Here is a 24,859-nt window from a genome sequence, read left to right as displayed (position 1 = left end):
AATTGATGACTGGGGGAATTTTGATTCCAGCAAACTTAGTTCATAACACAGCCCTTCAGAAATTAAGCCCTTCCCATACAACTTCCACTAACAGTAATGGAGCATGTAGGGCTAACAGCATAACAAGCTGAAAATAAGCTCTCACAGATATTAAAAGAAGATGCCAAGAAAAAGATCTGGACACTTGTCTGAATTCAGATTTTCACTTGGCAATGCTCTGAAGGCAAACGTAATTAAAGGTTACAGTTGGCTACGTTGCATTACCCAGATATTCCGGGCTATAATTGTTCAAGGCCCAGGCAAGTGTTTAATTTCTACAGAAAATATTCCACAGCTAAATTAAACATTCTTCTATTTAAGATAATAAGCTTAACACCTACTCAAATAAAGGAGAAAAAAAAAAAACAAACCAAAACCCCAAAACCCACAAACCAACTAGAAAAGGTAACTGGATGAATAGCAACCAAACAGTTGGAAAACTTTTGCTACTGCAGTTTCCATCACAATACACAGCATGAAGTTGACAGTACTACCAAATACAGAATTTGCACAAAGAAAACTGGTTTTGTGTGTGAGAAATATAGGATACCTTTCTATCTTCTTTTGTTTCTGAACAATCAATGCAGCACTGGATAGACTTGTTATGGAACTGGGCACCTAACATCATCTTTAATAGTCAACTCAATGAAATGAGATTAAACTTAAGAATGAAGTTCACCTTCTACTCAATGGAATACAGGACTGTACATCATTATGGAGTAATGTACAAATGCTTTCAATTACTTTCTTTGCCCAACTGATCTTAATTTAAATCTTCCAAGATGCAGGTTCTCTTGTCAAGATCATCTTGTCAAGATGCAGGCTCTCTTTCTGGGTGAGTTCTCTCACTCCCTGCTGCAAGAACTCTCTCCAAATGGATCAGGAAGGAATTGGGTCATGAAGGTCCAATCCCATCCATTTACTCATCTAAATTCCACCAGAGTGGTGAGCAACTCTCCAGTCCACTGATTTTTCTGGACTACCTAATCTTGAAGACACCAAAAACTTTAATACCAATTACTTTTCTGTAGCAGTGTAATGGTTGGATTACTCATACTGGGAGTAGGAGGCACTGGATTCAAAGCTCTGAATAGTCTGAGGAACCAAAACTGCATTTTCCATATCCCAGGAGAATGACTAACTTCCTGCCTTCAGCCTAATAACTATGAGTTTCAAGACTCCACTCCATGAAACATACATATATTTTACAAGAGATTTTCTCTAGACAGAAAGAAATACTGTGGGTCATCTGATGTCTCTGATACTACAAAGTTTAAGTATTTGATGAAAAGTGGATCTGTTTTGTAAATAGATTACTTTCTTGGGACTTCAAATATCCCCAAGGCTGGGGGGGGGGGGGGGGGGGGGGGGAGAAAAATAGTTCTTTACGACATGGTTGGAAGTGGTTCAAGGCCATTTGCCATGTTCAATCCTTATAATATTTTTTATGTAATTAGCCCAGACTGGTCAATGCATTCATGCACGTATATCCAAAACACTGGTGTTAGGAGTCTGCCAATGAAAACCTAAGTACTGAATCAGATCAGTGCCTCCATCATTACCTAGGAGTTTCAAGGGTCTCAGCTGCAAACACCATCCTAAAACCTAAATCTTGGTAGACCTAAATCTAACCAGGTACTCATCACCTCATTGTAGTTTCCCTAAGGTCAGCCTCAAGTTTCACAGTGATCAGTGACATTCAGATGAAAACACAAAAACACATGGCAAATGCCTGGTTTCAACTAACACCTCATGCTGAGAGAGCTATTTGATTTTGCTACCTTAGAATAAAACTTTCAGAGTTTTTCCATTTGTTTAAAAACAAAAGGTTTATTTATACACAGATTTTATATCTCTGACAGATACTTGCATTTGTAGAGGATATCAATGCTTAGAAATTCAACTATGTAAATAAAGTGTCTTAAGCAACTCTGGGTCCCTGAATAACACACGTTTACAGATAAATGAATGTTTTTGTTATGTTCCAGCTGGATATCTTTCACCTGAAGTCATGCAGAGTAGATCCTATTTTACTTTGTACATCATCAGCAAAATTCTCAGCTGAATTTCAGGTTCCTTGATATTTGCTATGAGTGGCAAAGTGGAAGAGGCAAAAAGAGTTGATCTGTTTTCTGGAGGAGGTGGAATCTGCAGAATCTGCCTGCGACAATCTACATTTTCCGAGCGTCTCCATGTCACACGTTGTCTTTTGCACTAGCAGTAAGGAAGCACAAAGTTGAAACAGAAAAAAGCTACAAACAAATGTGTTGCCACTTTACATAAAAATCAGTATTCTTGACCCCAAAGTTTTAAATCCTATAAGGTTAAAATAGGAGATTCTCAAATAACATGCATTTGTCAGGCTGACAGTTTCAGAACTGTGTACTGAAACTGAGACATCCAACGCAACTGAAATGTATACTAACACACAGAAATTACAAAGAACAAGGTTATGATCAAAAACAATATGAATTTCAAAATTCATGGATAGTCATGATACACCATATGTCCTCCACCACCTAGCCACAACAGGGTGCCCTTTAATTACTCTGCTAATGTGCTCTTTGTGTCTAAGTGCTGGAGGACATATGGTACATTTCACTTGTAACCATGAATTTCATGTCTTTAATGCTTTCTGTCAAAATTCAAATGTCCTTTTAAATGTATACATGTGTATACATTTGAATTCATATGCTGGTATTGTCACCTATTTGAATCACTCTATCATTCTGTACCTCATGGTGAAATGCATTTGTACTCCATTTCAGGAACAAACTGATAAAAGATTGAAATCTATTATATTCTTATTGCACAGACATATTAAAAACAAACAAAAACACATCACCACCTACTTAATGACCTGGAAGAGGGAGGGACAGGCAGCTAAATTATCAGTTATAGAAAAATGACTTTCAGTTTCAAACTTTATGGCTGAGCTTACACAAAGAAATACTAAATGAATCAACTGTACTTCTGCTTTATTCTTTAAGATTGTGTCAGAGAGCAGCTTTGCAATTTACTGCCATGTGCTGCTGTCCATTAATGGACAATATTTTTTATATATTTTTTCATTTCAGGTTAAAAAGGAAGAAGGTTTTGTCAGCATCTTCAATTGTTCTGCAAGTGACAGTTCAGATAGGAGTCGATGAATGAAAATGCCATTCTGATGCGCCTAATGTACTGTAGGCAGCGATTAGATCTGTGGTATAAACAAGGTGCAACACAGGCTTCAGTCTTCCCGCTGAACACGGTATTCCTCATCTTAAAAGGTGTCAGTGTCTAGACAAAGAGGATGACATCCTTTAAAGTGCCTTTGGAAATTAGACAGCGATTCAATGCACCCTGGACTCAGATGGTGGCGATGTGCCTGATGTATGTACAGTCAAGACAATTAAGTTACATTAATCACATTCTGAGTCAATTACAGTTCCGGAGAGATTTGGGATTTGCCTTATGTAGGAAGAAGGCTCATTTTATGTTCCAGTTACAATAAAGAATTTCTCAAGCATCTCCTGGGTTGTTCAGGGGTTTAAATTGGAGACAACTCCCAACACCAGATACTGAATTCTACAATGTTTCCTCCAGTCCCCTGTACATTTTAGTATAAGACTTCAAATACTGCTGCTCAGACTTGAACAAATCAAGATCAAATACTGTGCTAGAAAGCGTAGGCTTAAACTACACCATGCCATTTTAAAGGTTAGGAAGCTTACAGACTGTTCAGTTTTACAGTAAATAGTAGTCAGCTAGTAAACTAGAAATGTAGCTCTATGATGGGTCAAGTTTACTTTTTCAAGCTCAATGCTGCCTGCTGCTACTTTTAAGTAAACCTGCATTCTGATGCTTGTCTCTGATCTGCAAACAGGTACAAAGTACAGCTCCTCACCTGGAGGAGTATTAGAAACGAACTGGAGTTCCAGTATTTGACTGTTCTTACTCTGCATAGCACAATAAGCCCCTGATCTAAGCTACTTTCTGAAAAGAACCAAACCAGAATGATCTTAGAATTAATCACAGGAGGAGACTGGCAAACTCAAGGACACAACTGGCTTCTCCTATAGAGGTGGCTAATATATTGGCATTTTTATACTACCATGAACACTTATGAGGACTACTGTCCTGTTTTGTTGAGGGGTTTTCATCACATGAGCTCCTTTTGAGACAAAGGAGCAAAAGAACTATGGCAGGATCAGATTAGGTTATTGGGGATTATGTGGGCAAATTCCACACGTTCTTATATAAAATTAAATTCTCTGTAGCCATTTATGATTCAGTTTGCTTGAAACCATGCCAACTGAATTATAGCTGTTTGGTACCAATCTGCCGAAATTCACAGGATAAAGCAAAATGTTTACAAGATAATGCAGCTCACTGCACAAGATGGCTAACAGCTCATACAACTAAAGATTCACAGCTATTCAGGAAAAAAGACACAAAGTGCTGTAAACAATTTTCTATGAAACAGCTTTTAAAACACTACCCAAGACTGGAAAAAACCCACTAGAGATTATAAAATATTGTCAGAAATTGCAAGTTCATGTATTCAGTAACCCTCCAGCTGGCCACTATCTTTCTGCAATTGCATTCAAAAGGAATATTCAGTTTACACAGACACAGAGCTCAGTTTTCATATTTGCAACTTCAGAAGATGGTCTGAGCACAGTAAAAGGCCAACCTGTGAGGTCAAATTAATTATAAGTGTCTCTTGTTAAGGCTTGCATATTGGAAAGCTGCAACTATTCTGCATTCATATGCAGCACAATAAAATGGCATTTGAAGTGGAAAAATAGAATAAACTATTTTGTGGAGGATTAATCTCAAATTACAATTGATGACTCTGAATCAAAGTCTTCTCATGGGAGATCAAGGATTATGCTTATTTTAGTACTGGGAGTCAATTTTCTTTATACAAATATAAGCAGGAAAAAAAAACCTGAAAGAGAAAATTCAGCCCTATTCATTATTTACAATTGTTGTACTTAGAATTAACAAAAATATAAAGTTTTGGCTTAGAAATACACATCTAAGCATGCTCAAACAGTTACACACACAGATCAATCAAATGAACTATGGTGTTAAAACAAGAGCTAGAAAATAAAATTATAAAGTATTTAAGTGTTGGGTTAAGTCAATTTAATAATTGAAACAGTCATATTTGCTTATCTTGATTGTCTCTGTTCAACAAATGCCCTATCAAAATTACCAGCATTAGCTAGGGGCAAGGTTGTGAGCTTTCTGCAGAGTCACCCATTAAATGGATTTGGAGGACAAACTTCTAATACGGGTGTTCCTCTACCGGAAAAGAAATACAGGCTGAATTGACACTTTGGCACTTCTGTCTCGTACTTTTTTCTCTCCTGTAGGAAACAGCACTTCTCAAGCTACCATCTCATCATTGTTCATAATCTCTAAACTCACATTACATTTAGAAGACTCAAACTAGTGGCATTTGCAATGACAGCAAGATGCAAAATACATTTCAACTTTGTAAAATAACTATTTGTGGGATATAGTTTATGGATGTATTTGTGAAGCAGGGAAAAATATTTGTACAAGCTTCATTTTTCTCATCTTTGACAAAATGTAGGCTCCATTAAACAGGACAGAAAAGCACCTTTTCCTTAAACAATATGCTTCTGTGCTTTAGGCTTGAACTAAATCACTGTACATTACACTAGCTACTGAACAACAATTAGAAGAAATTAACTGAACGAAGACCTGAGTCGTCACATCTATGTAGACAGAAACAAGCAAAATTATATTTAAATATGAAAGTAGCTTCAATTATCCATCTAAACACGTTGACAGAAGTTTGCATGGCCTACTGCAATGGGGGGGAAACATTTGTGCCTTTCAACACTAAAGAGCTTAGTTAGTAGCCGCAACTTCCTCCCCACCCATTCCCCCTTTTTTCTTTCTTTTTCTTTTTTAGATTGGGGGTTTTGGGGCTGGGTTTGCATTTAGTTTTCTTTAACTGCTAAACATGAGAAGAATTTTTTTTATTTCTTTTGTCCAGAAAAAAGAAATTCCCTTGTGGTTGATTTTCATCCAGTTTCTTCATGAAAGAACTATCAAAAAATGTTACAGTGTATATTACTTTTCATTTCAGAAGGATTTCAGCAATCCCTAAAACTCCAACAGTATCTTCTTGACAACCTAATCTCTACGTAGTGGTAGCTAAATTAAACCAAACTGTCATCAGTGAAAGCTCTCAAGAGTACATCAAGGATATTCAGCACACATTATCTATACAAGTACAGTAAACAATCTTTAAAAAACACCATTTAAGGTAGAAAACTTAATTAAAGAGCATAGTTTTCACAAAACACTATCATTTTTTCCTATTCTCATCTTTAAAATGTCTTTAAAACTGCTTATTTGAAGTTTAACTTCAAAAATGACTTCTTCACTGGCAAAAAAGTAAAACACCAAAGACTGCAAACTTTTAGAAAAACAAATTGTTGAATTGAACAATATAAAAATATCTAGATAATACCACAGATCATATTCCCGTATCATTAAGGAAACTCCCAGACACATATCTATGCAAGCATTTCCATGAGGTTACTTTTCTTAATGTATGCACTCCTATTTCCACAAGCCCATTTGAATACTGAAATACTTGTGTTTTCGAGCCTGGAGCTTATATGTCCCTCTAGATTCCTTTCAGACCTACATAGCTAAAAATGACAGACAACATATTTTACAGTCCACTTCCAGCTGAAAGATGCATTTCTTCCAGAAGCTACCTGACTTCAGCCATGCACAAAAGAAATCTTTATCTGAGGACTGGGTTATTAGAAAGCAGAATAAATGCTTCTTCCCTAAGTATCATAAAAAGCATAATGATGCATCCCATGCCAGTCTTCCCAGCATCACAGTTCAACAAAAGGACACTATATCTTCATGTTCCACAAGCTATCTATGAAATATTAAGTAGGGCCTTTAATTCTCGCAGCGTTTGGTGGACTACACCAAGGAACCACTAACCCTCTGTGCTCCCTGTGCCTCCAACAACTGTGTTCCTACAGGACAGTGAAACATGTTTACCAAACTACACCCAAGTACCGCGACTGGAACAGAAGTGCACAACACATTGCTGTACAGCTGACTAATGAGTTATTCAATCCTGCTTAACATAATACCACCTTTGTGAAAGAAGGAAAGAAATAGATTCTTATTAACAGGAAGGGAACAGTTACGATATAAATTTTACTTCAATTGAATACCTCTCTGAAGTTTCCATAATTGGCAAAAACATCAAATGTTTGATAACAGGAGCAGCATACAGATCCAAACAGGACAGAATATGTGACCACAAAATACACATACTCCACAATATGCCAGCCCATAATTCAGATACTACCACTTTCATATAGTTAAAAATTAAGACAATGTGAAACATACTGCCAAACTGGGAAAAAAGGCTCTGAATTCCACAGTGAATAGTTTGCCAGCTCTGTGCACTTTCCATTCAATGAAAAAAATATGGCTTTACTAAAATATCAGTAATATCTGCCTTCATGAAACATATCTGTTATAATCCATGCTCTGAGTAGTGTGGAATATATATGGTGATAAAGTTTACTACTAAACGTGATAAACCTTGACTTCAATACTTGACTTCAAAACCCCTAAAACAACAGGCATCAATCACAAAAAATGTCAAAGCTCCAAAACTGCTGTCATGATATTCACTCCTAGTTGTCTAAGGTCAGAAAGATAAATCCATTCTAGAGCACCTACAGATTTTAAATACTGATTTCAGTACAAGAAATGGAGTTTTCCAATTGAAAATCAAATTCCTTGCTACTGGCTGCACATGTAACTTTAAGATAAAAGATTAGAAATCCAAATTTGTAAACAATTTACCTGTATTCATAACTAAACAGCGATTAATAAGATAATGCAGTCCCAGCATCACCTTTGACATAACATTGTATAAAACAAAGTGGGGATGAATATTATTGGGAGCAATATTAGACATTACTCTGTGTTATTCTTCAGGTTTTGGAGGAGTTGTTTTTTAAATTAACATATAAGAAAATGACAGATAAAACTTCTCAGACATTTTGTTAAAAGACAAAGCTAATTTGCATGCTGGTTTGCTTTGAGATTGCAGCAACTGGTATAATTTTGAGAGATATGGACATACTTGACACCATTATGAGTAGAACAGCATTTTGGCAGTCTTTGTAACACCACAGAGCATTTTTGTTCTGATGAAGGAACGGAACAAGGAGAGTAAAAACATCTTCATTTTCCATTTTTAGCAAAATTATTCAAAATATGAAAGGCAGAAATAGGCACACGCCGTCCACACAGGTCTGTTCTGCAACACCTGCCACAACCCAAGGAATGACACGGGCACAGCAACCTGAACTTTCAACTTTGCTCACTTATGTAAGAGACAGCTATTTAATGAAACAGCATTTTAAGGACATGAACTGCAAAGTCTGTATTGGGTGTTATTAGTACACTGTGTCTTCTATGTGACTGACAGAAAGCAGCAAGTGTTAAATGGTATCAGTCAAATATAATGATTTGTTACTGATGCTGTCACCTGTATCTAGGTGTTAGTTGCTCTCCCTATGCTCTGCTATTCACAGTTGGGGAACATATAGCCAATGTCTGTCAACCTGAGGTTCTTTCTGAACTGTTGTCACCTAAAGTCACATTTAGACATCGCAGCACGTAAAATACCTTTTTCTCACTCATCAACACTTTGTCTTACAGTGTCAGAGTTAGACAGCATATTGTACAAAGGAACCTGACTACCTAAATTGGCTGGGGAGACGTCAAAGTAATTTTGTGGCAATCAAACGAACATATTTAAAGAAAAATAACTGAACTTATATTTAGTACAATTTTGATTCACTCTTCGTCCTTTCTCCAGGAAAGGACAAAAGCTTTTATCTTGTACAGCGATGCAGCTACTAAAAGCAATAGCAAACTAACGTTATATTAAAAGGACTTGCCTTAAAATTCCATTCATACTTTATATAATAAATTACTTTACAGGGCAAACAGGATACTGTCGTATTTGTTTCCATGTTAGAAGGAGCCCCACAGCACAACTTTTATTTAAATAAAAAGAAAGAGAGTAAAAGTTAAATAATTAAGAAAAAATCTTCAAGCCTTAGTAATTGGAAGAGTCCCAAAATCCCTTTGTGCTTCATGCCGAGATGCGCAGAGTTGTTCATATTTAATTGAAAATGTATTAACATTACAATTTCAAAGGATCAAAAATAAAAGGAGTTTCCCTGAAAATTTAAACCAGGCTTTCAGTGTTTCCTGTTGTGCAGAAGAAAGATCTATTTTTAATGGAATAAACTGTAGAAAAGGACCTAAAGAGGGCAATTTCTTCATTCTTCAGGGAAGCTGGTGGGAAGCAAAATGGTGTATAATTAGTTTTGGTGGGTTTTCTTTTCAAATATATTTAAAACTTTGTGAAGGTTAATGCTCCCACACAGCCGCATTCAAACACAAACTTTATCTGAATGGTGTTTTCACTAATTTTAGATCCTACTAATTTGAATGTACAAATACTCAAGACTATTCTTTTGAAATCCTTAAAAAGGTTTACACTTTCTTTTTCATGTTTTATAACTTTTGCTTATTGTAAGATTGCACATTCTTTTAATGTTAATTATTTTTTCCTTCTTGATAGATCATGGATATCTATACAGCCTCAAGAGAAGCCCTTCATTATATGTATAAAAACATATATGCAAACTAAGCTGTAAAAAAATTAAATTAACTCAAGATTCTATTTCGGAAAATTAATCTTTCCAGGTAGATATTTTCAACTGAAGAGAACCGAAGCGCATCCAATTTAAAAGAACTATCGGCATGATTGCAGTCAAAACCCCCAATATTTTACTGATCTTTTTTTTGAAGCTGGTTTCTTCCACCACATGATGCCTGTTAAAAACTGTAACTTCATAATGACTACTTACTCATTAGTCATATCCCTTCATTAAAAAGTGCAATCAATGAGACAATTGCAATTGGGAAACATCATGCACACCAAACTGCACTGTTACTTTGATCTCCAATTATCTGAAACTTTCAAAGGTCTGATGCATGAGGCAGTTGGAACGCCTTAGATCAATAGCGGTGGAGTGAGCAATTGACACTTCTTAGCACCATAAATTAGATGATTACATCTATCATTTCTTCCTTCATGATGTAAACAAAGTTATGGCAACAGAATACTGCCACGGGATCAATGTCTCCTGCTTAGAAAATAAATTCTTCAACGCTTATGCAGCAGGAGATTATTATTGTACAACAACAGTCTATGCTATTTTCTTAATTATAGCAGAACCATTAGTGCTGCTGTTTGTGCTGGTTTCAGCTGGGATAGGGTTTTCTTCCTAGTAGCTGGTACAGTGCTGGGTTTTGGATTTAGGATGAGAATAGTGTTGATAACACACTGATGTTTTAGCTGTTGCACTGTTCACACTAAGTCAAGGACTTTCCAGCTTCTTATGCTGCTCCACCAGCAAGGAGGCTGGAAGGGGACACAGTCAGGACTGCTGACCCCAAATGACCAAAGGGATATATTCCATACCGCATGTTGTTATGCTTGATACATAAACTGGGGGGAAAGCTGGCTGCTTGGGCATCGGTCAGTGGTGAGCAATGGTTTTTCATTTGTATCACTTGTTTTTCTTGGGTTTTATTTTGCTCTCTTTTTTTTATTTTCCTTTTCATTACAATTTATTGTTAGTGGTTTATGTTATTTCAATTATTAAACTGTTCATACCTCAACCCACAGGTTTCTTACTTTTACCCTACCCTTCTGATTCTCTCCCCTACTCCACCAGGGGGGAGTGTGCGAGTGGCTGTATGGGGCATAGCTGCTCACTGGGGTTAAACCACAACAGTGTTATGAGGAAGTATTGCTCAGTTTCTTTTACAACACACTTCCTTCCATAGCACACTTTTCCTGCTTTAGAAGGGGAAGTTGCTTTAAGGTGCTGCTGTTTTTATGAGAATGTAAAACTATCAAAGAAACAGGTGAGGAAGTATACCCAGGATACAGAGAGCAAGCAGAAGCTGATCCACGCTGCTTTAAGCCCCGCATTAGGACTGGGCAGCAAACAGCCAGAGTGAGGTCAAACTAGTTTGTTGCACAGAGGCATCCACACCTCCTTAATGGGAGAAGTTTTCACACATCTGACATGCACATGAGCCACAGGATGCTGCAGGAGCTGCTGTAAGCCCCCCTACAAACTACACATGAACCCCTATCCATATATTCATGTTCTTTTTAAAGCTGTGCCAGCATACTTGGCTAAACAGCTAACGAAAGCATATGGTGCATCTTGAACGTACGGTAACAACTAAAGTACTCTGACACCTGAACTACCCATCCATAGATACTTCTCCAATGCATTCCCATAGCTCTTTTACCCATATCTCCAGCCCTATTAACTACAAATTCTCCCAATTATTTCTTATTCCTAAGTCACCCCTATAAAAAGAGAAACAGCTGATCAAGATTTCACCTTTTGCTAATATATAGGTAGTCCTGATTTTCTTCACTACTTTCTGTGAGTAAAGTACAAACACGATGCCACTGGTACCCAACATAATTTTAGTATCACACCCTGTAGGTACCAATTTTTATTTCAAGCATGTATTTATGCCCTGAAACTGTAGGTCATCAGTGATGCTGACTGCTCACAGACTTCCATCAACACAGCAATGATAATTTACTTGTTAATATCATAGTACCAAAAAACCTCTAATAAATCAAGGGAACGCCAGATTCCAGTTACCTCATTCTAGTGACTGACGTTCTCCACCATCTAAAGGTAGTGTTAACTCTAATCCTTCATGTTAAGCAGGAGAGTGCATATGCGTTCCAGGTATGAACTTACTAACCACTATAGACCCCCTGAGTCTACATGGTGATGCTTTCCCTTCTCTATGTAGCTCCTTGTATAGACGGTTTTAACAGGGAGCCCTGCCTTCAGCTATTCCCAGGAAAAGCCATCTTATTGTCCTGATCCAGGCTTTGTTAGATCAAGTCTCTGAGGCCATTCCCTGCAGTGGCATTCTACTGCATCTGCTATCTCTAAACAAGGGGACACTTTACTGCTGGAAGAGGTGGGTAACACAGCCGCTTCAGTGGGGTAACTATACTGCAAACTAATATTGACATTGCAGTCTCTCTGACACAAAGAGAAAATCATGAGCCTTCATACCTGAAACCAGTGTTTTGCAAACATAAGTATTAACAGGCTTTTCATTTAGATGCATTTCCTAAAAGCATCAACTTGAAAAGGTTGAAGACTAAAAAGGGAAGAAATCAGTTGAGCTCCCTTATATCTATCCACTGTGCTACAGCCTTTATTTACAAGATTATACATGTAAAGTTTACACATTGAGTTTATTTATGACAGCAACAGCATGATCTGCTAGTGAAGCAGCCTGTCCTAAGCCCTCTCCTTCTTTAGCCAAACAAATAACCAGTTCCTGAATTAGCCATCATAAAAATATATAAGACCACAGCTAGCACTGCTAGTTTCATGCACAGCTCCCTAGGAAGCACATCCACCTTGCTAAGTCATGCATGGTAAAATATTATCCTGGCCTGATGAAATTGGGATTTTAACCTTGATAGTGGTACAAAATGAAGGACAAAAATAGGAAAAATCTTGCAAATACTTCTGCAGTGTTTTCCATTCATACAATAGCATGGAAGGCACTATTGGGAAGAACAAATGAAAACTAAAGGTCCCAAATCAAAGATTCATAGAATCATTTGGGTTGGAAGTGACCTCTGGAAATCATCTAGTCCAACCCCCAAATTATAAGACAGAAGTCAAGAACTGGTTGGTGCAAAAAAGAAAAGCGGGCAGTCACTTTTTTGAACCAGTGGCCTGTGGATGCAAACCACCAGCAGGTTACTCATTACCCATGGCATTTATCATATCTAGTTAAATAGACACCGTGCAAAATTACCACCACTGTAGTCATTTTAAAGATACTAAAATCATTCATCCTTCCCCCTCATATTTCTTTTGTATTTGAATGTATTCTTCATGCAACCTACAACAGAAAATTAAAGAATCCAGGAGACTGCCATTTATCTTGTTTTTCATTTACAAACATCAGGCAGATCATATAGATTTGCAATTCACAAATCTCTGGTCTTTTTTACATGTAAAAATTCACAGAGATATTTGAGAATAATGTCCAAATACCTCCACATATCTCTATGGGTTAATAAGTAGTTTAATGCGGTAACAATACAATTCTGGCTTGCCAAGCATATAATTTAAACAAAATGTCCAAGGATGTATTCAAGTAGATATTTATCTCCCTAATCAATAAAATTGGAGTCATAAGTTCTTTGTGCTTTGTGTGAAATAACTGGTAGTTTCTATTCAGACAGATTATGCCAATTTGGATGTGATGCTCCAGGAAAAGGGGTCATGTTACATTTCGACAATTAGATTACTAGAGTAAGAGAAACAAAATATTTTGATCACATCTCATCCAGCAAGTATATCAAATCTCACCCTGAAAAAGCGACAAGTCAAAGCTTCAGCAGAGTCCTATTACACTACTCAGGGACATTAGAGAGGCAGCTTGCATTACAAATTTCTGCCTTCCCCTAATGAGGCAGTAGGCACTGGGACACAGTTGCCTCAGAATACGTTCTTTTGTCTTTGGCAATTCCAAATGAGGCTATGTAACAGGAGATTGGGCCCTTGGGAACAAGCATGCAATTTCCAGGATTCAGCTGAGACCTCCTGCTTTCTTGGTAATGGAGCAGAGAGACTGAGCAGGGGTGAACTTGGGAGAAGATTCTTAAAGAGGGTGACACAGTGGAGAGTGATGCACCTTTCAATGCTTTCCCAAGTTGAGTAACGTCTCTCTATTACTATGAACTTAGTAAGTTAGTTATTGCTTACAAGCCGGAGCCTGTGGAGGAGAGTAATGGCAAGTATGACATACATGATTTGGAACATGTGATCTGACTGAGGCTGAGCTACCCTGCTCTCAACTACAATTCAGTCATAAGAGATTTCCATTGTGAGCCTTTTCGAATACTTCATAATAAAAAGAAACTCCATGCTGAAGAAAGGCATTGAGAGCTCAGCCTTAACCTTGAGGTAATTTTACCGTCTGAAGCAGCTGACAGATCAGCTCACTGGATTACACACACGCTCTCATATCCCCCCCAAAAAAGATTTGGCAACAGTTATAGACATCCTAAAGCAAGACTTTTAGTTTATAATGACTCATGTAGTAGCTGCGTTCCCAGAAATTAAGTATTGTGTAAGTGATATGGCTATTTTGCCAAAGTGGGGTATAAGCTAAGATGAAGCATCCAAGGGAATGATCCTATTATGGCCTGGCAGCTGGGTAACTGCAAAAAAAGAAACAAGTGGTTTATATCTCTGAGTCATCACCTACTGAACTAAATTATTTGAATGTGAAGGCTGTGAGAGCTTTCATTAATGAGCACATGGGAGAAACATTCCTAATGTTAGTCCATAAGGTAAAAAATGCACGTAGAAAAAACAAGTTATATGTGATAACATTAAACAACCAGAAATAAGATGTTGGCATTAAATACAGAGCTGGAACAGAAAAGAACAGATTCAAAGAAAGTTGGTTCAGGCAGGGTATTTATGCCTGTTCGGTTCATTTTTATGAGTATGTTGAGAGAATGAAGGGTTGCAACTAAGAAATACCATGACTGAGATATTTCAGTGGACACTTTTCCCCATTAAACAAAAAAGTAAACCTTTGTCTGCCACAGATAAGAGTTGTGATTGTTCCATTAAAGCTAGACAATTATAGTCCATGCTGTTTTGCAGTCAATCCAGCCTTGTCTCACTGGTATCTGAAGTTTGTATTGAATGCCAGAGTTCTGGAATGCCCCAAGTCATTCATTTGGGGCAGCTATTAAAGAACTGCAAGCACAGGCCAGATGCTTGCTGTTTGGCATGTTTAAGTGCTTTGCTAAATTGAGCCTGCATAACAAAAAAGACACAGTCACTTTTCGATCCAACTCTGCACAGTAGAACACACAAATATATTTGAATCACACTGGAATTTAAATGCATGCTTACAAAGTCAACCATATTCCCACAGCTTTTGCTGAATAGGGACATCAAGGAAGGATTCTGAGAAGTTCAATTTATTCATAGTTGTAGCTATAAAATTAGGAGATGTCAACAGTTATGTCACCTTCTCGACTCTTGCTGTATCAGGTTAATGACTTCTACCTTTCTTAGCAATAGCAAAGCAGTTGGCGTAGGCACCAAAGCTGGACCAGCACCAATGGCAATCACTTAAAAAGCAATATATATATTTAGCACCAGAAATGAACAAGGTTCACCGCTACCACACATAATGATTAAAACTGCACATTTCTTGCCTACAGTCAACTGTCATATTGAAGCAGATGAGAAAAAGAAACGTTTCTTTTTAGGACATGGACTTCTGGAAATTACATCTCATCTTGCAGCTCAAGTGCTGCAGGCAATTTTTTGGGGATGCTATTATCCTGCTGGCATGCCTCACAGTTATGCTCTGTGATAGGGTCTAAGCATATTGTGGTCTCCCTACACACACTGATTTGAGCCCATTGAGGCCTGCCACAAGCAAATAATATGTGAGAAAGGGGTCAACAACAACAGGAAATTAACAACATGGCATAAGCCAAACCATAAATACGGAGTACAGAAGGAGGAGGTGGAAAGGTGCTTCTCCGCAGTTGACAGACTTGCTCATGATCAGGGTTTCTCCTAGCTGACCTGCTTCACCTTGAAGCAGTCAACATTTCTGGACTGTGTCATTCATTTCTTCCTTAAGGGACACATGATCTTCAATAAAAATAAAGAAATCCAGGCTCTATACATTCACATCTTAGTGTCATCATTCAAATCCCAATTTTTCTTCACTCTGACAAATGACATGTCGCTGTGCATTCACAGACTAGTTATTGGTAGCTATGAATTTTAACAGCTTACCTTGCTGTCTTTTAAGGCATTTGTTCTGTTACTGGGGACAACTACTGAACGGTGAAGTTGTGCTGAAACTGGGTGCATGTACATTACTTGGGTCAACACTTAACCGTAATGACTTCCACATTATATCATCTCTAGAAGTCTTTGTGCAGGTATCATTACAGCTAGATGATAATACCACACTTCATTTTTTGTCTCATTTTCAACAGATTCACTCATCTAGCCCTTTTATAATCAACTTATCCCATTCTGTAGCCAAAGCCATGAAACACACATTTCAGTCTTAGAGCAAAGATGTAGTAATCATACTATGCTTAAGCATGTTTTGAGACAAGTGACACTAGGCCAGCAGTTTTAATTGCCTTGAGTTGGTGAGAATCAGATATAGCCAGATACAGCCACTGTCACGGCGTAAATGAAAGTGTAATGGGTATCTGAGATAAACAGAAGCACAAACAACTCAGCTGCAAATGAGCAAAATCTGTTCATGAGGCAGTCTTATGAAATAATTGAACACTTCTGTGCATTCTGGTTTTGCTTGGACTATTAGCAATCAGGTGCATCACCCTTTATGGGGAATTACAAACCTGATTTCTCATCTACTGTGGTGAAAATGTGCCCTGACAACAAAAGGCCATCTAAACTAGATTCCATCTCTCTCTCCCAGATTGCTCCATCTTGTTCCAGAGCTTCCTTCCTGCATTTCACTCCTGCTGGCAATCCTTAGCTTTGACAAGAGTTTAACGTTTGTTAATAACCATACCACTTACCCGTAATGCTAACCACAGTGATGAATTCTGGGCTCTGTGCAACCATTCCTGTATTGCTGCTGCTTCTGCAGTGTTCCATAATTGGCCTGCCTGCAGGGGGGACCATGGCTCCCCTCTCAAATGATTTTTCCTATAAAGTCTCAGCTCTTGCTAATAGCTCCTGACAAATAACTTCCAGCGCTCCAAGGTTCTTATTTCCCATTCTTAGCAGGAATTGGGAAATATACATTTCTGCTTGTTAACATACTAACAAACATTTCAAGCACGGGTCAGCAGCTCAAACACAGGTCCCTCTTTCAGGCAGCTTCTGTTCCTTGTTGGCAGCCTCCTCACACATCTCCCGTAACCATACTGTTCTGAAACAGCTGTGGCTCCCAGCCACCCTGTACTCTAAGCACTAAGCCCCCTTCGTTGATTTAAACTTTTATCATTTTAAACTTAATAAAGATACAGTAGCTCTCTTGCAGGTTCAAACATCTGTACTGCCAGGATAACGGCCTTCCATGGCAATAGACAGTTTGGCCTGTAATTCAGTGAAGCATAGATCCATATTCTCATATTAAGGAATTTCACTGTGAAGAAGATTGTTCATTTGTTACAAAATTATCTTTATTGCATAATAATTTAATCCCTCCCTACTGGCAACAGATACCAGTATTCAAAACAATCTTAGCATGAACATTTTGTAATTATTTCTCTTTTAATATAGTAGTTATTTATACGGCCTTCACTTCATTACCATAGCTTTCAACTACTTAGTCCCTGAATAACTAATTCTAAAACATCTTTCTGGCACAGCACACTATCTCTTTATGGGTTGGTAATTTAGGAAAGCACAAGATTAACCAAGAAATGAGTACCAGACCGGGCAGCCACACCTGTCATCAAGTTCAAGCTCAGAATCTGTTATTTATAAAACTTGCAAAAGAAGACCAAACAAAAACCAACCAAACCAAAAACCAACCCATACTTCAGCAGGCACTATGTCCAACCTCACAGCATGCTCTCATGAACAACCTACGCCACTGGATGCTTAAATTTCTGGTATGGGTGGACTGTCTAATGTTTTACCATGTTACCTCATATTATTGTATGCTCAGATATACACGTGCCATCTGCTTAAAAAGGAGACATCCCCCCCATGCTGGGATGGGTTTCCATTCAAGAAGGAGCCCCATCACACAATCTGACACACATATGCAAACTTGACCCATTGAGTGTTAACGTATAATATGAGAGGAGATGCTGACATTTCAGTCCCAAGATATGACTTGCAGCCACTTGAGGAATCTCCAAGAAATCTCAAGGAAAGCAGATAGAGAACAAGAAGCCAGATCTGTTTAATGACAGTGAAGGTGGGCAACAGTGATTTAAGTTACATTTAACAAAAATGTGTTACAGTAAAGACCTTATAGGTTGAGAAAATGAATAGAACATAGCTGCAATCCATTACCTATTATTTTTATCAGTCCTTTCATTTTCAATGTATAAGTCATTACACAGATTGAGCAAAACTGCTTAATAAAGCCATACATCAAGTGAAGTGTCTAAGATGACCACCTGCTCAGTTAAAATTCTAGCATCAACATTAAATAATTATTCCTTTTTAGAGGTAAAAACGTCCTTTTTTCAGCTGCGATAATTTGGGTTAAATGATTTTCAACTACTACTTGCAACTACAGGATACGATCAAAAGGTGGCAGCAGAATTGTCAAGTATTCCTCCCTACCCATACTTTTTATTTTGGTTCATTTTAAAAGCAGGCACAATTTTCTTCTCATACCTAATAAAGGAACAATACTCAAACCTCATTACAAACTTAGATTTTTAAGCACTTGCTGTTAAAATTTTGGGGCTTGTAGGCACACATGTTCATATATATGCTGCGCTATATTGCTGAGCATGCAATGCAAGAAAGGTTCTTTAACTTGATTGGGTTTATACTCTCTGGTTTTCTGGGATCAGCTCACTATGCAGTCACTATTACCAGCTAATTTAAACAACTTAAACTGACAGGACATCTTACAGCAATTTCGTATTTCACCACGACATGTGTACAAGCATTAGCGTCACAGCCAGGGTGTTACAGCTGGAACATTAAAAAGGAGCACAGGAATAAATCACTAATTTTCAGGATGCTCTTGGTTTTGACTATAGATACATAATTCTAGGAGGACACTTGGGTTCCAGTCAACAAAAGGTTAGTATTTAAAGAGAAACATTGAGTACACAAATGTATGAATCAATGGAAGATTGCGTGAAGTGCTTTTTCTGCTGCTGTCATTCACCACATGTGACCAATAATAGAAGCTGGCAGAACTCCAGCAGCTGTATTTAAGTGTCTGCAATTTTGCACAGATGCCCAGTAGCATTCTGGACAGCACATGTGCCATACATAGCACATAAGAAGCCATGGACAAGCGCAAAGAGTAGAAAAAATAAAGAGCATGACAAAATGAAGTACCTGAATGTTTAAACTTTAACTTACCCCTTTCTGCATATACAAAAATAATGACATCTCATTGCACAGTGAATTTGTTGTTTATTTTCTCCATGGGTTTTGAGAAAACATTGAGAAAACAGAAGGCAAGACACAGTATTGATGAGCATCTCTTCTATACTTTGCTTTCTTATCACTTACCACACAGCCTCATGACTTACCACATATTGTAGAGAAGGGACAATCAGCTAGTTTGTGCATGGGTTCATTAACAGCAATCTTTTTACTAACCCGGTACCTCCCGAGCACTACATTGTTAATCTTTACCTCATCCTGTGAGGCAAAGCAATGTTAAAACAGAGCACTTCCTTACTTATTACTGGGCATATCCATCTAGGATATATGCAGAGCTGGATGTTCCCTGAATCAGGAGCTACAGAGCAGCTGGAACCTCTGTTTCCAGTTAGTCCTTTGGCATACCTAGCAGGGTCGTGGAAGACACTCCTTAATCTGCATGCAGTGGTGGCAAGCATTCCTCCAGAGGTAAGAAAGATGGGACATAGCAGCACTACCAGGGACATGTGGACAGTTTGACAACACCAAGTTTTCAAAGTGAGTAGAGATCAAGCATAAGCCACTTTCTGTCAAGGTAATAAAACAGATGCTTATGTATCCTGTGGTGAATTTTAAGGCCTTAAACAAACAAACCAAAAACTGTTAGAACAGTCATAGATCACTTACCTTCGTTAATGTGGTTCAATTAAAAAGCTTTACTTTAAAGGAAAATAATAAGAGCATTTAGGTTGATGTTTTCCGTTCTTAAAAGCAGTAACATAACTGTAAAAGATATAAAGCGTAATACATTGCATAACTCCACTTTCAGTAAATTATGTTGTAATTTGATGCATCATTCTGTTTTTTTTTTCCCTCTTACTGAGCTTTCAGCCAACACTGAAAATGCTTTTCCAGAGTAAATTGAAGCCAACATTGGAAGCTCTATCGTACTTAGGGATTAAGTCCTTTATGATGAAATGATGCACCTCATGAAAAAAACTGATGTCCCACTGCTACTGCTGGAAAAGAGCTCCCTAAGTTACTGAACAACAACACATCCATCCCTTCAATTTAGGAACAACACTTTTGTAACTCATTTATGACTTTACATGTCTCACATAGGAAAAAAAAAAAAGAAAAGGTAATTGCAAACTAGAATGTAGCAAACTATTAAACTAATGATGAAGAAAACATTAACATTAATATTTTGTGTTTTAAAGCTAAAAATGTACAAAAGTAGTTTTAATTATAACACAGCTTATGTATTGCACTCTTTTGCTAATAATTTGGAGGTTATAACCAGTTATAGTAAAGCACCTGAGTCCCTGTTAATCACTGGCATAAATGTTCCCATCTAGAAACAAAACACCAGCACACTGCACAAATCCCCATCACCTGGGGCTTTTACTACTGGCAGCCATCACATTCATCATTATCCCACTGTTACTGTGATCCTTTGCACACAGTTATCTCCATAGGACCTACTGTAATTGAGACTAAGAACAAGAAATAGCATCAGAACAGAGAAAGACCATTTGGCCCAAAGTACTCCCTTTCCAAGTACTTATCTCAAAATACAGACTGACAAAGCAAACTCCTTTCTGAACTGAAGCTCAAGTTGCTGTAGGAACACGGCACATGCAAGACAAAATAATAAAACCCATGCCACACTGAAGTCAGTTAACAGCGTAGATGGGGCTCCTGTCACAGACTCCTGATTTTGAGTTAGAAGAGACTGTCTTTAAACCTACTTTGTGAAAATAATTCAGTGGGCAAACTTCAGCCCTCCTTACCCACAGGGTACTGTAATTAACAGAATTATTTTGCATTATTATTTTGCATGAATGCCAAGGGCAGTAGAATTTAGCTTGGTACGTCACTCACAATGTCTTTAAATCACCATATACTAGAAACAGCTCTCTGCAAATTATTCATTCAATAGCTGAGTTCCATACAGTGCTGCATATTTTGTACCTTCATCTATATGGAATGTACACTGCTTTGTAGGATAAGAAAAACTAGGAATGCTTTGTGGGCAGTGTGGTGGGGACTGAAAGAAAATAAGATAATCAGATGACCTCCCCCTATTTTAATAGGCAGAACTAGAATGTAGAGATCAAGAAGAAGAAACCCATTCAAATAGGAAATGCATAAAAATAAAAGGCAGATATGAGGTGACAGTCCTAAACCAGTTATTTCAGAGTATGGGCAGAGAAGGGTGACAGGACAGACACAATCTGATTCACAGCTAGGAGCAGGATCTAGCTGTACAGTAGCAGATAAGAGTGGAGATGAGGAATGGCAAGCTTGCCAATTCAACCACTAGAATGGTGGTGACTAAGAAAAAAATATGTACCAGAGACTGGACAGATAATATAGAGTTGATGATATGAACCAGAATAGTATATCAGTATTTCTACTGGTAAACTCAAATATTATATACCCTGTTCATCTGCATTACAGCCTAGAAAGGATTTATTAGCATTTATGTTAATGGAATATTTAAAATCCAATATATTTAAAAATTACGATGTATTAAAAATAACAAGCCACTGTTCTCTCATTCCTTGTTTATGCTGTAACACAACAGCTGTGATAACATATTTTCAGTTACTTGATGCATCCACAAACCATAGTCTCTAGGAACACAACAAATTAAAAGTGAAAATAAATAAATAACTAGATTAAATTAACAAATTATACCAGCCATGCTCAATAGAAGAGAAACATTTGAAGTAATGAACCATAGGAAAAGTGTCCAATCAAAGTCATGTACTCTGCACAGTGCATAGATTTTGGCAGGTCACCAAAAGGTGAGAGATGTACAGGTTTTACTAAAAAATGCTCAGCCTTCTCAGGCACCTACATCTGGTGTTGTCTGCAGGGAGTCCAAACTCCACTTCAGTCACTGCACCTGGAGTTTTATCTTCACTGCCTCTAGCTTTCAGGACAGCTAAGTCAAATGGCAACACAAGATCCAGAGACTTTAATGGAATTTACCCCATCTGAACACACCAACAAGGAAGCACCCCAATTAATATCCACCACTGCAGTGATGCAGGACGAAAGCCTCTGCTTCTAGCACACTGATATCCTAAACTATAGATGCCACTCTCATCGTGTTGTCCAAAGGCAGCACCTGGACCCTCCTCCCACTCCCCCATCTAGTTGCACTGATTTTAAGAAAGGTTAGAGTTTAGTAACTCTAAAAATCAGTGCATCTCCTATGGTGCATAATAGCAATTTATAACCCTAATCTTACACAGCCAACAAGCAAAAGATACAAATAACATCTCTAAAATTTCACATAGAGCTTGCTCAAGACTGAAAGACACGTTCACAGCCTAACCTACAGCACAAAGCAGGGCCTGCTGCACTCTGCACAAGCTGCAGGCTCCAAGTAACTCTCAAAAAATAATCCTAAACAGACCCCATTACAGTATACCCCAGCAATGGCTGAAAATCTGTAATTAATTATTACTGTCAATTTAGCATCTCTCACGAGTGATTCCAGGGACATGAAGCCTTGACATTTTGAGAGTTATCAGAATCAATTTAATTAGTTGAAAAATGGTTCCTCTCAGTATAATGACCACTCTTAACTGCTCCCAAAGCACCCAAAGAAACCAGAATTTAAGAGCATTCGAAAGGATTTACCTGTTCAGACTGATACACTCTATGAAGTGGAGGATATGACATAGATATGGTGCAAGTTAAAAGGCTATCAAGAAGGATTACAAAAGGACATGCAGTCCTAATGTTTCATAATAATTAAGCACCCAGAAACAGTTATCACAGCAATTACTATACATGCATGATTGATGCAGACTTTTCCAGGTTTTTAAATTACACTCTAAATGATCATGCCATGGCAATTCCAGAAAATGGCTGGTCTTTTTCATTAAATTAAGGTCCAAGAAAAATAGACTGGGAACAAAAAGAATATCCCACAACTCAATCAGTTCTTTAAACACATAATGCAGGACACAGGGATTATTCAGGGTTTTAATGAGACTTAGTGCAGAAAGCAACAACAACAATCCCGAGGCAAAACCTCACCAATTATGAGACTTTTTATCTTGTACTATGTTTAACTTAGAAACCTTTGCATCCCTGCAGTCTACAAGCAAAAAAATTCTTTACATAGCGGGTTTCAAAGACTGCCTAACAATCAATATTTGGGAAGAGCTACATGAGAAATTTCCCTTGTGATTTAGCAATGACTCTGATTCCCCAAGGTCTATGTTACTGACATTGCTGCAAATGTAGTGCAAGCAATGAAAAATGGAAGCTGCACACACTGTGCTTTCCCTGTTGCCTTTACTCAAGTCATAACTCACTCTTGCATATACTGTAATTTAACCTGCAGAGATCCCAGAGGGTGCTGTATTAACACTGTGTGAAAACTTAACCCAATCATTAAAATTGTATAGCAGATTTTGCAGATTATTGAATGTTTTCTAGTAGATCACTCAGCTGAACTTTCTTGCATTAAGCAGAGGCTTCATCTGATTCATAAATTAAGTTTCAGGCAAATCACCAGAGCATTTTGGCACCCAAAATGAGCCAGAAGCTGAGAAACGAAGGCCATATATGTCAAGTTTCTGCATGTTTTCTGACAGACCTTAAACTCTCCATTAGAATGCCCCTTAAGGTGCCTTAAGTCACTTCATAAAAAATAATATATACCACTACTGGGTATAAACATGGAACTGGGCAGCTGCTAAAGTCACCCTCTGAAGAAAAGCTCCATCTCTGGGTAAAGACTTTGCTCTTTCTCACAAACCCTCAGCTGAAGGCTGGCACACATTCAGAGCTGATACCCACCACTCAAATTGTTAGCAGGTATTAGCTGTCACATTTCATTAGCCCCTCATCATGCTACCTTGCATCATGCCAGCATATAATGTGATATAATGGAACATGACGTGACATATGTGATGTGACGTGATGTGATGTGACAGCTACCATTTAAAGGGGAACACACCTATTTTCAAATCAGACGTCCATTATCAATTAAAACTGCTCTGGTGATGGTCAGACATTCGTATGTCAAGCCCAAGCAAAACTAACAGGCATGTGTTGCCTGTGCTACTGAACTGATGAGCTGGGAATCTGCCAGCTACCCAAATTATCCTTGGGTAATTTGACAGATCTGTAATATAAGCTCTGTGTATCAGTTCCATGTCATATTTGCTCAGTAGTACTGAAAGCATGTTTTTGCCATTTTTCTCCTTCATCCATCATAATTAAAACCACCTAAAACGCTGATTACCAAGCTGTAACTTCAGTTCTGATATTATTGGCTGCTGTACTTGATAACGTGAAGGAAAGAGGACAAAGAATATTATTCTGTGGCTGCAGTGAACAAAGTCCTGAGAGCATTGCAAAAATGGTCATTTAACTGACCAGATACAATGTGGAACTAATGTGAAAGTTAGTAAGAGCAGCATAGAGCGTGAGTAATAAAACCTTTTGTATCCACTAATGCAAAATGATTTTTCTCGCTCAATAGAGAAAAGACATTAAGTGCTTGTGTTGTAGTTTAACCCCAG

The 24,859-nt window shown here is 37.9% G+C and overlaps 1 protein-coding gene and 1 long non-coding RNA gene across 8 annotated transcripts in view; both read right to left on the bottom strand.

The window, feature by feature from the left end:
* LOC133268341 (BEN domain-containing protein 5) overlaps positions 1 to 24,859 on the bottom strand; it is a 951,280-nt gene that overhangs the window by 612,258 nt on the left and 314,163 nt on the right. The gene's annotated exons all lie outside the window — the stretch shown is intronic.
* Positions 14,677 to 24,859, bottom strand: part of LOC133268160 (uncharacterized) — a 75,554-nt gene continuing 65,371 nt past the window's right edge. Inside the window, exons 2-3 of the long non-coding RNA XR_009742959.1 lie at positions 16,811 to 17,013; positions 14,677 to 15,879 (exon numbers count right to left, since the gene is read on the bottom strand). This is a non-coding gene — a long non-coding RNA (uncharacterized LOC133268160). The remainder of the gene's footprint in view (positions 15,880 to 16,810; positions 17,014 to 24,859) is intronic.

This window comes from Pezoporus flaviventris, unplaced genomic scaffold (genome assembly GCF_033815535.1).
Source record: "Pezoporus flaviventris isolate CSIRO_AGI_PZ_B2104156 unplaced genomic scaffold, CSIRO_AGI_Pfla_v1 ptg000013l, whole genome shotgun sequence".
Classification (NCBI taxonomy): domain Eukaryota; kingdom Metazoa; phylum Chordata; class Aves; order Psittaciformes; family Psittacidae; genus Pezoporus; species Pezoporus flaviventris.
Note: the sequence above shows the minus strand (reverse complement) of the source record. Positions and strands in the feature narration are given on the sequence as shown.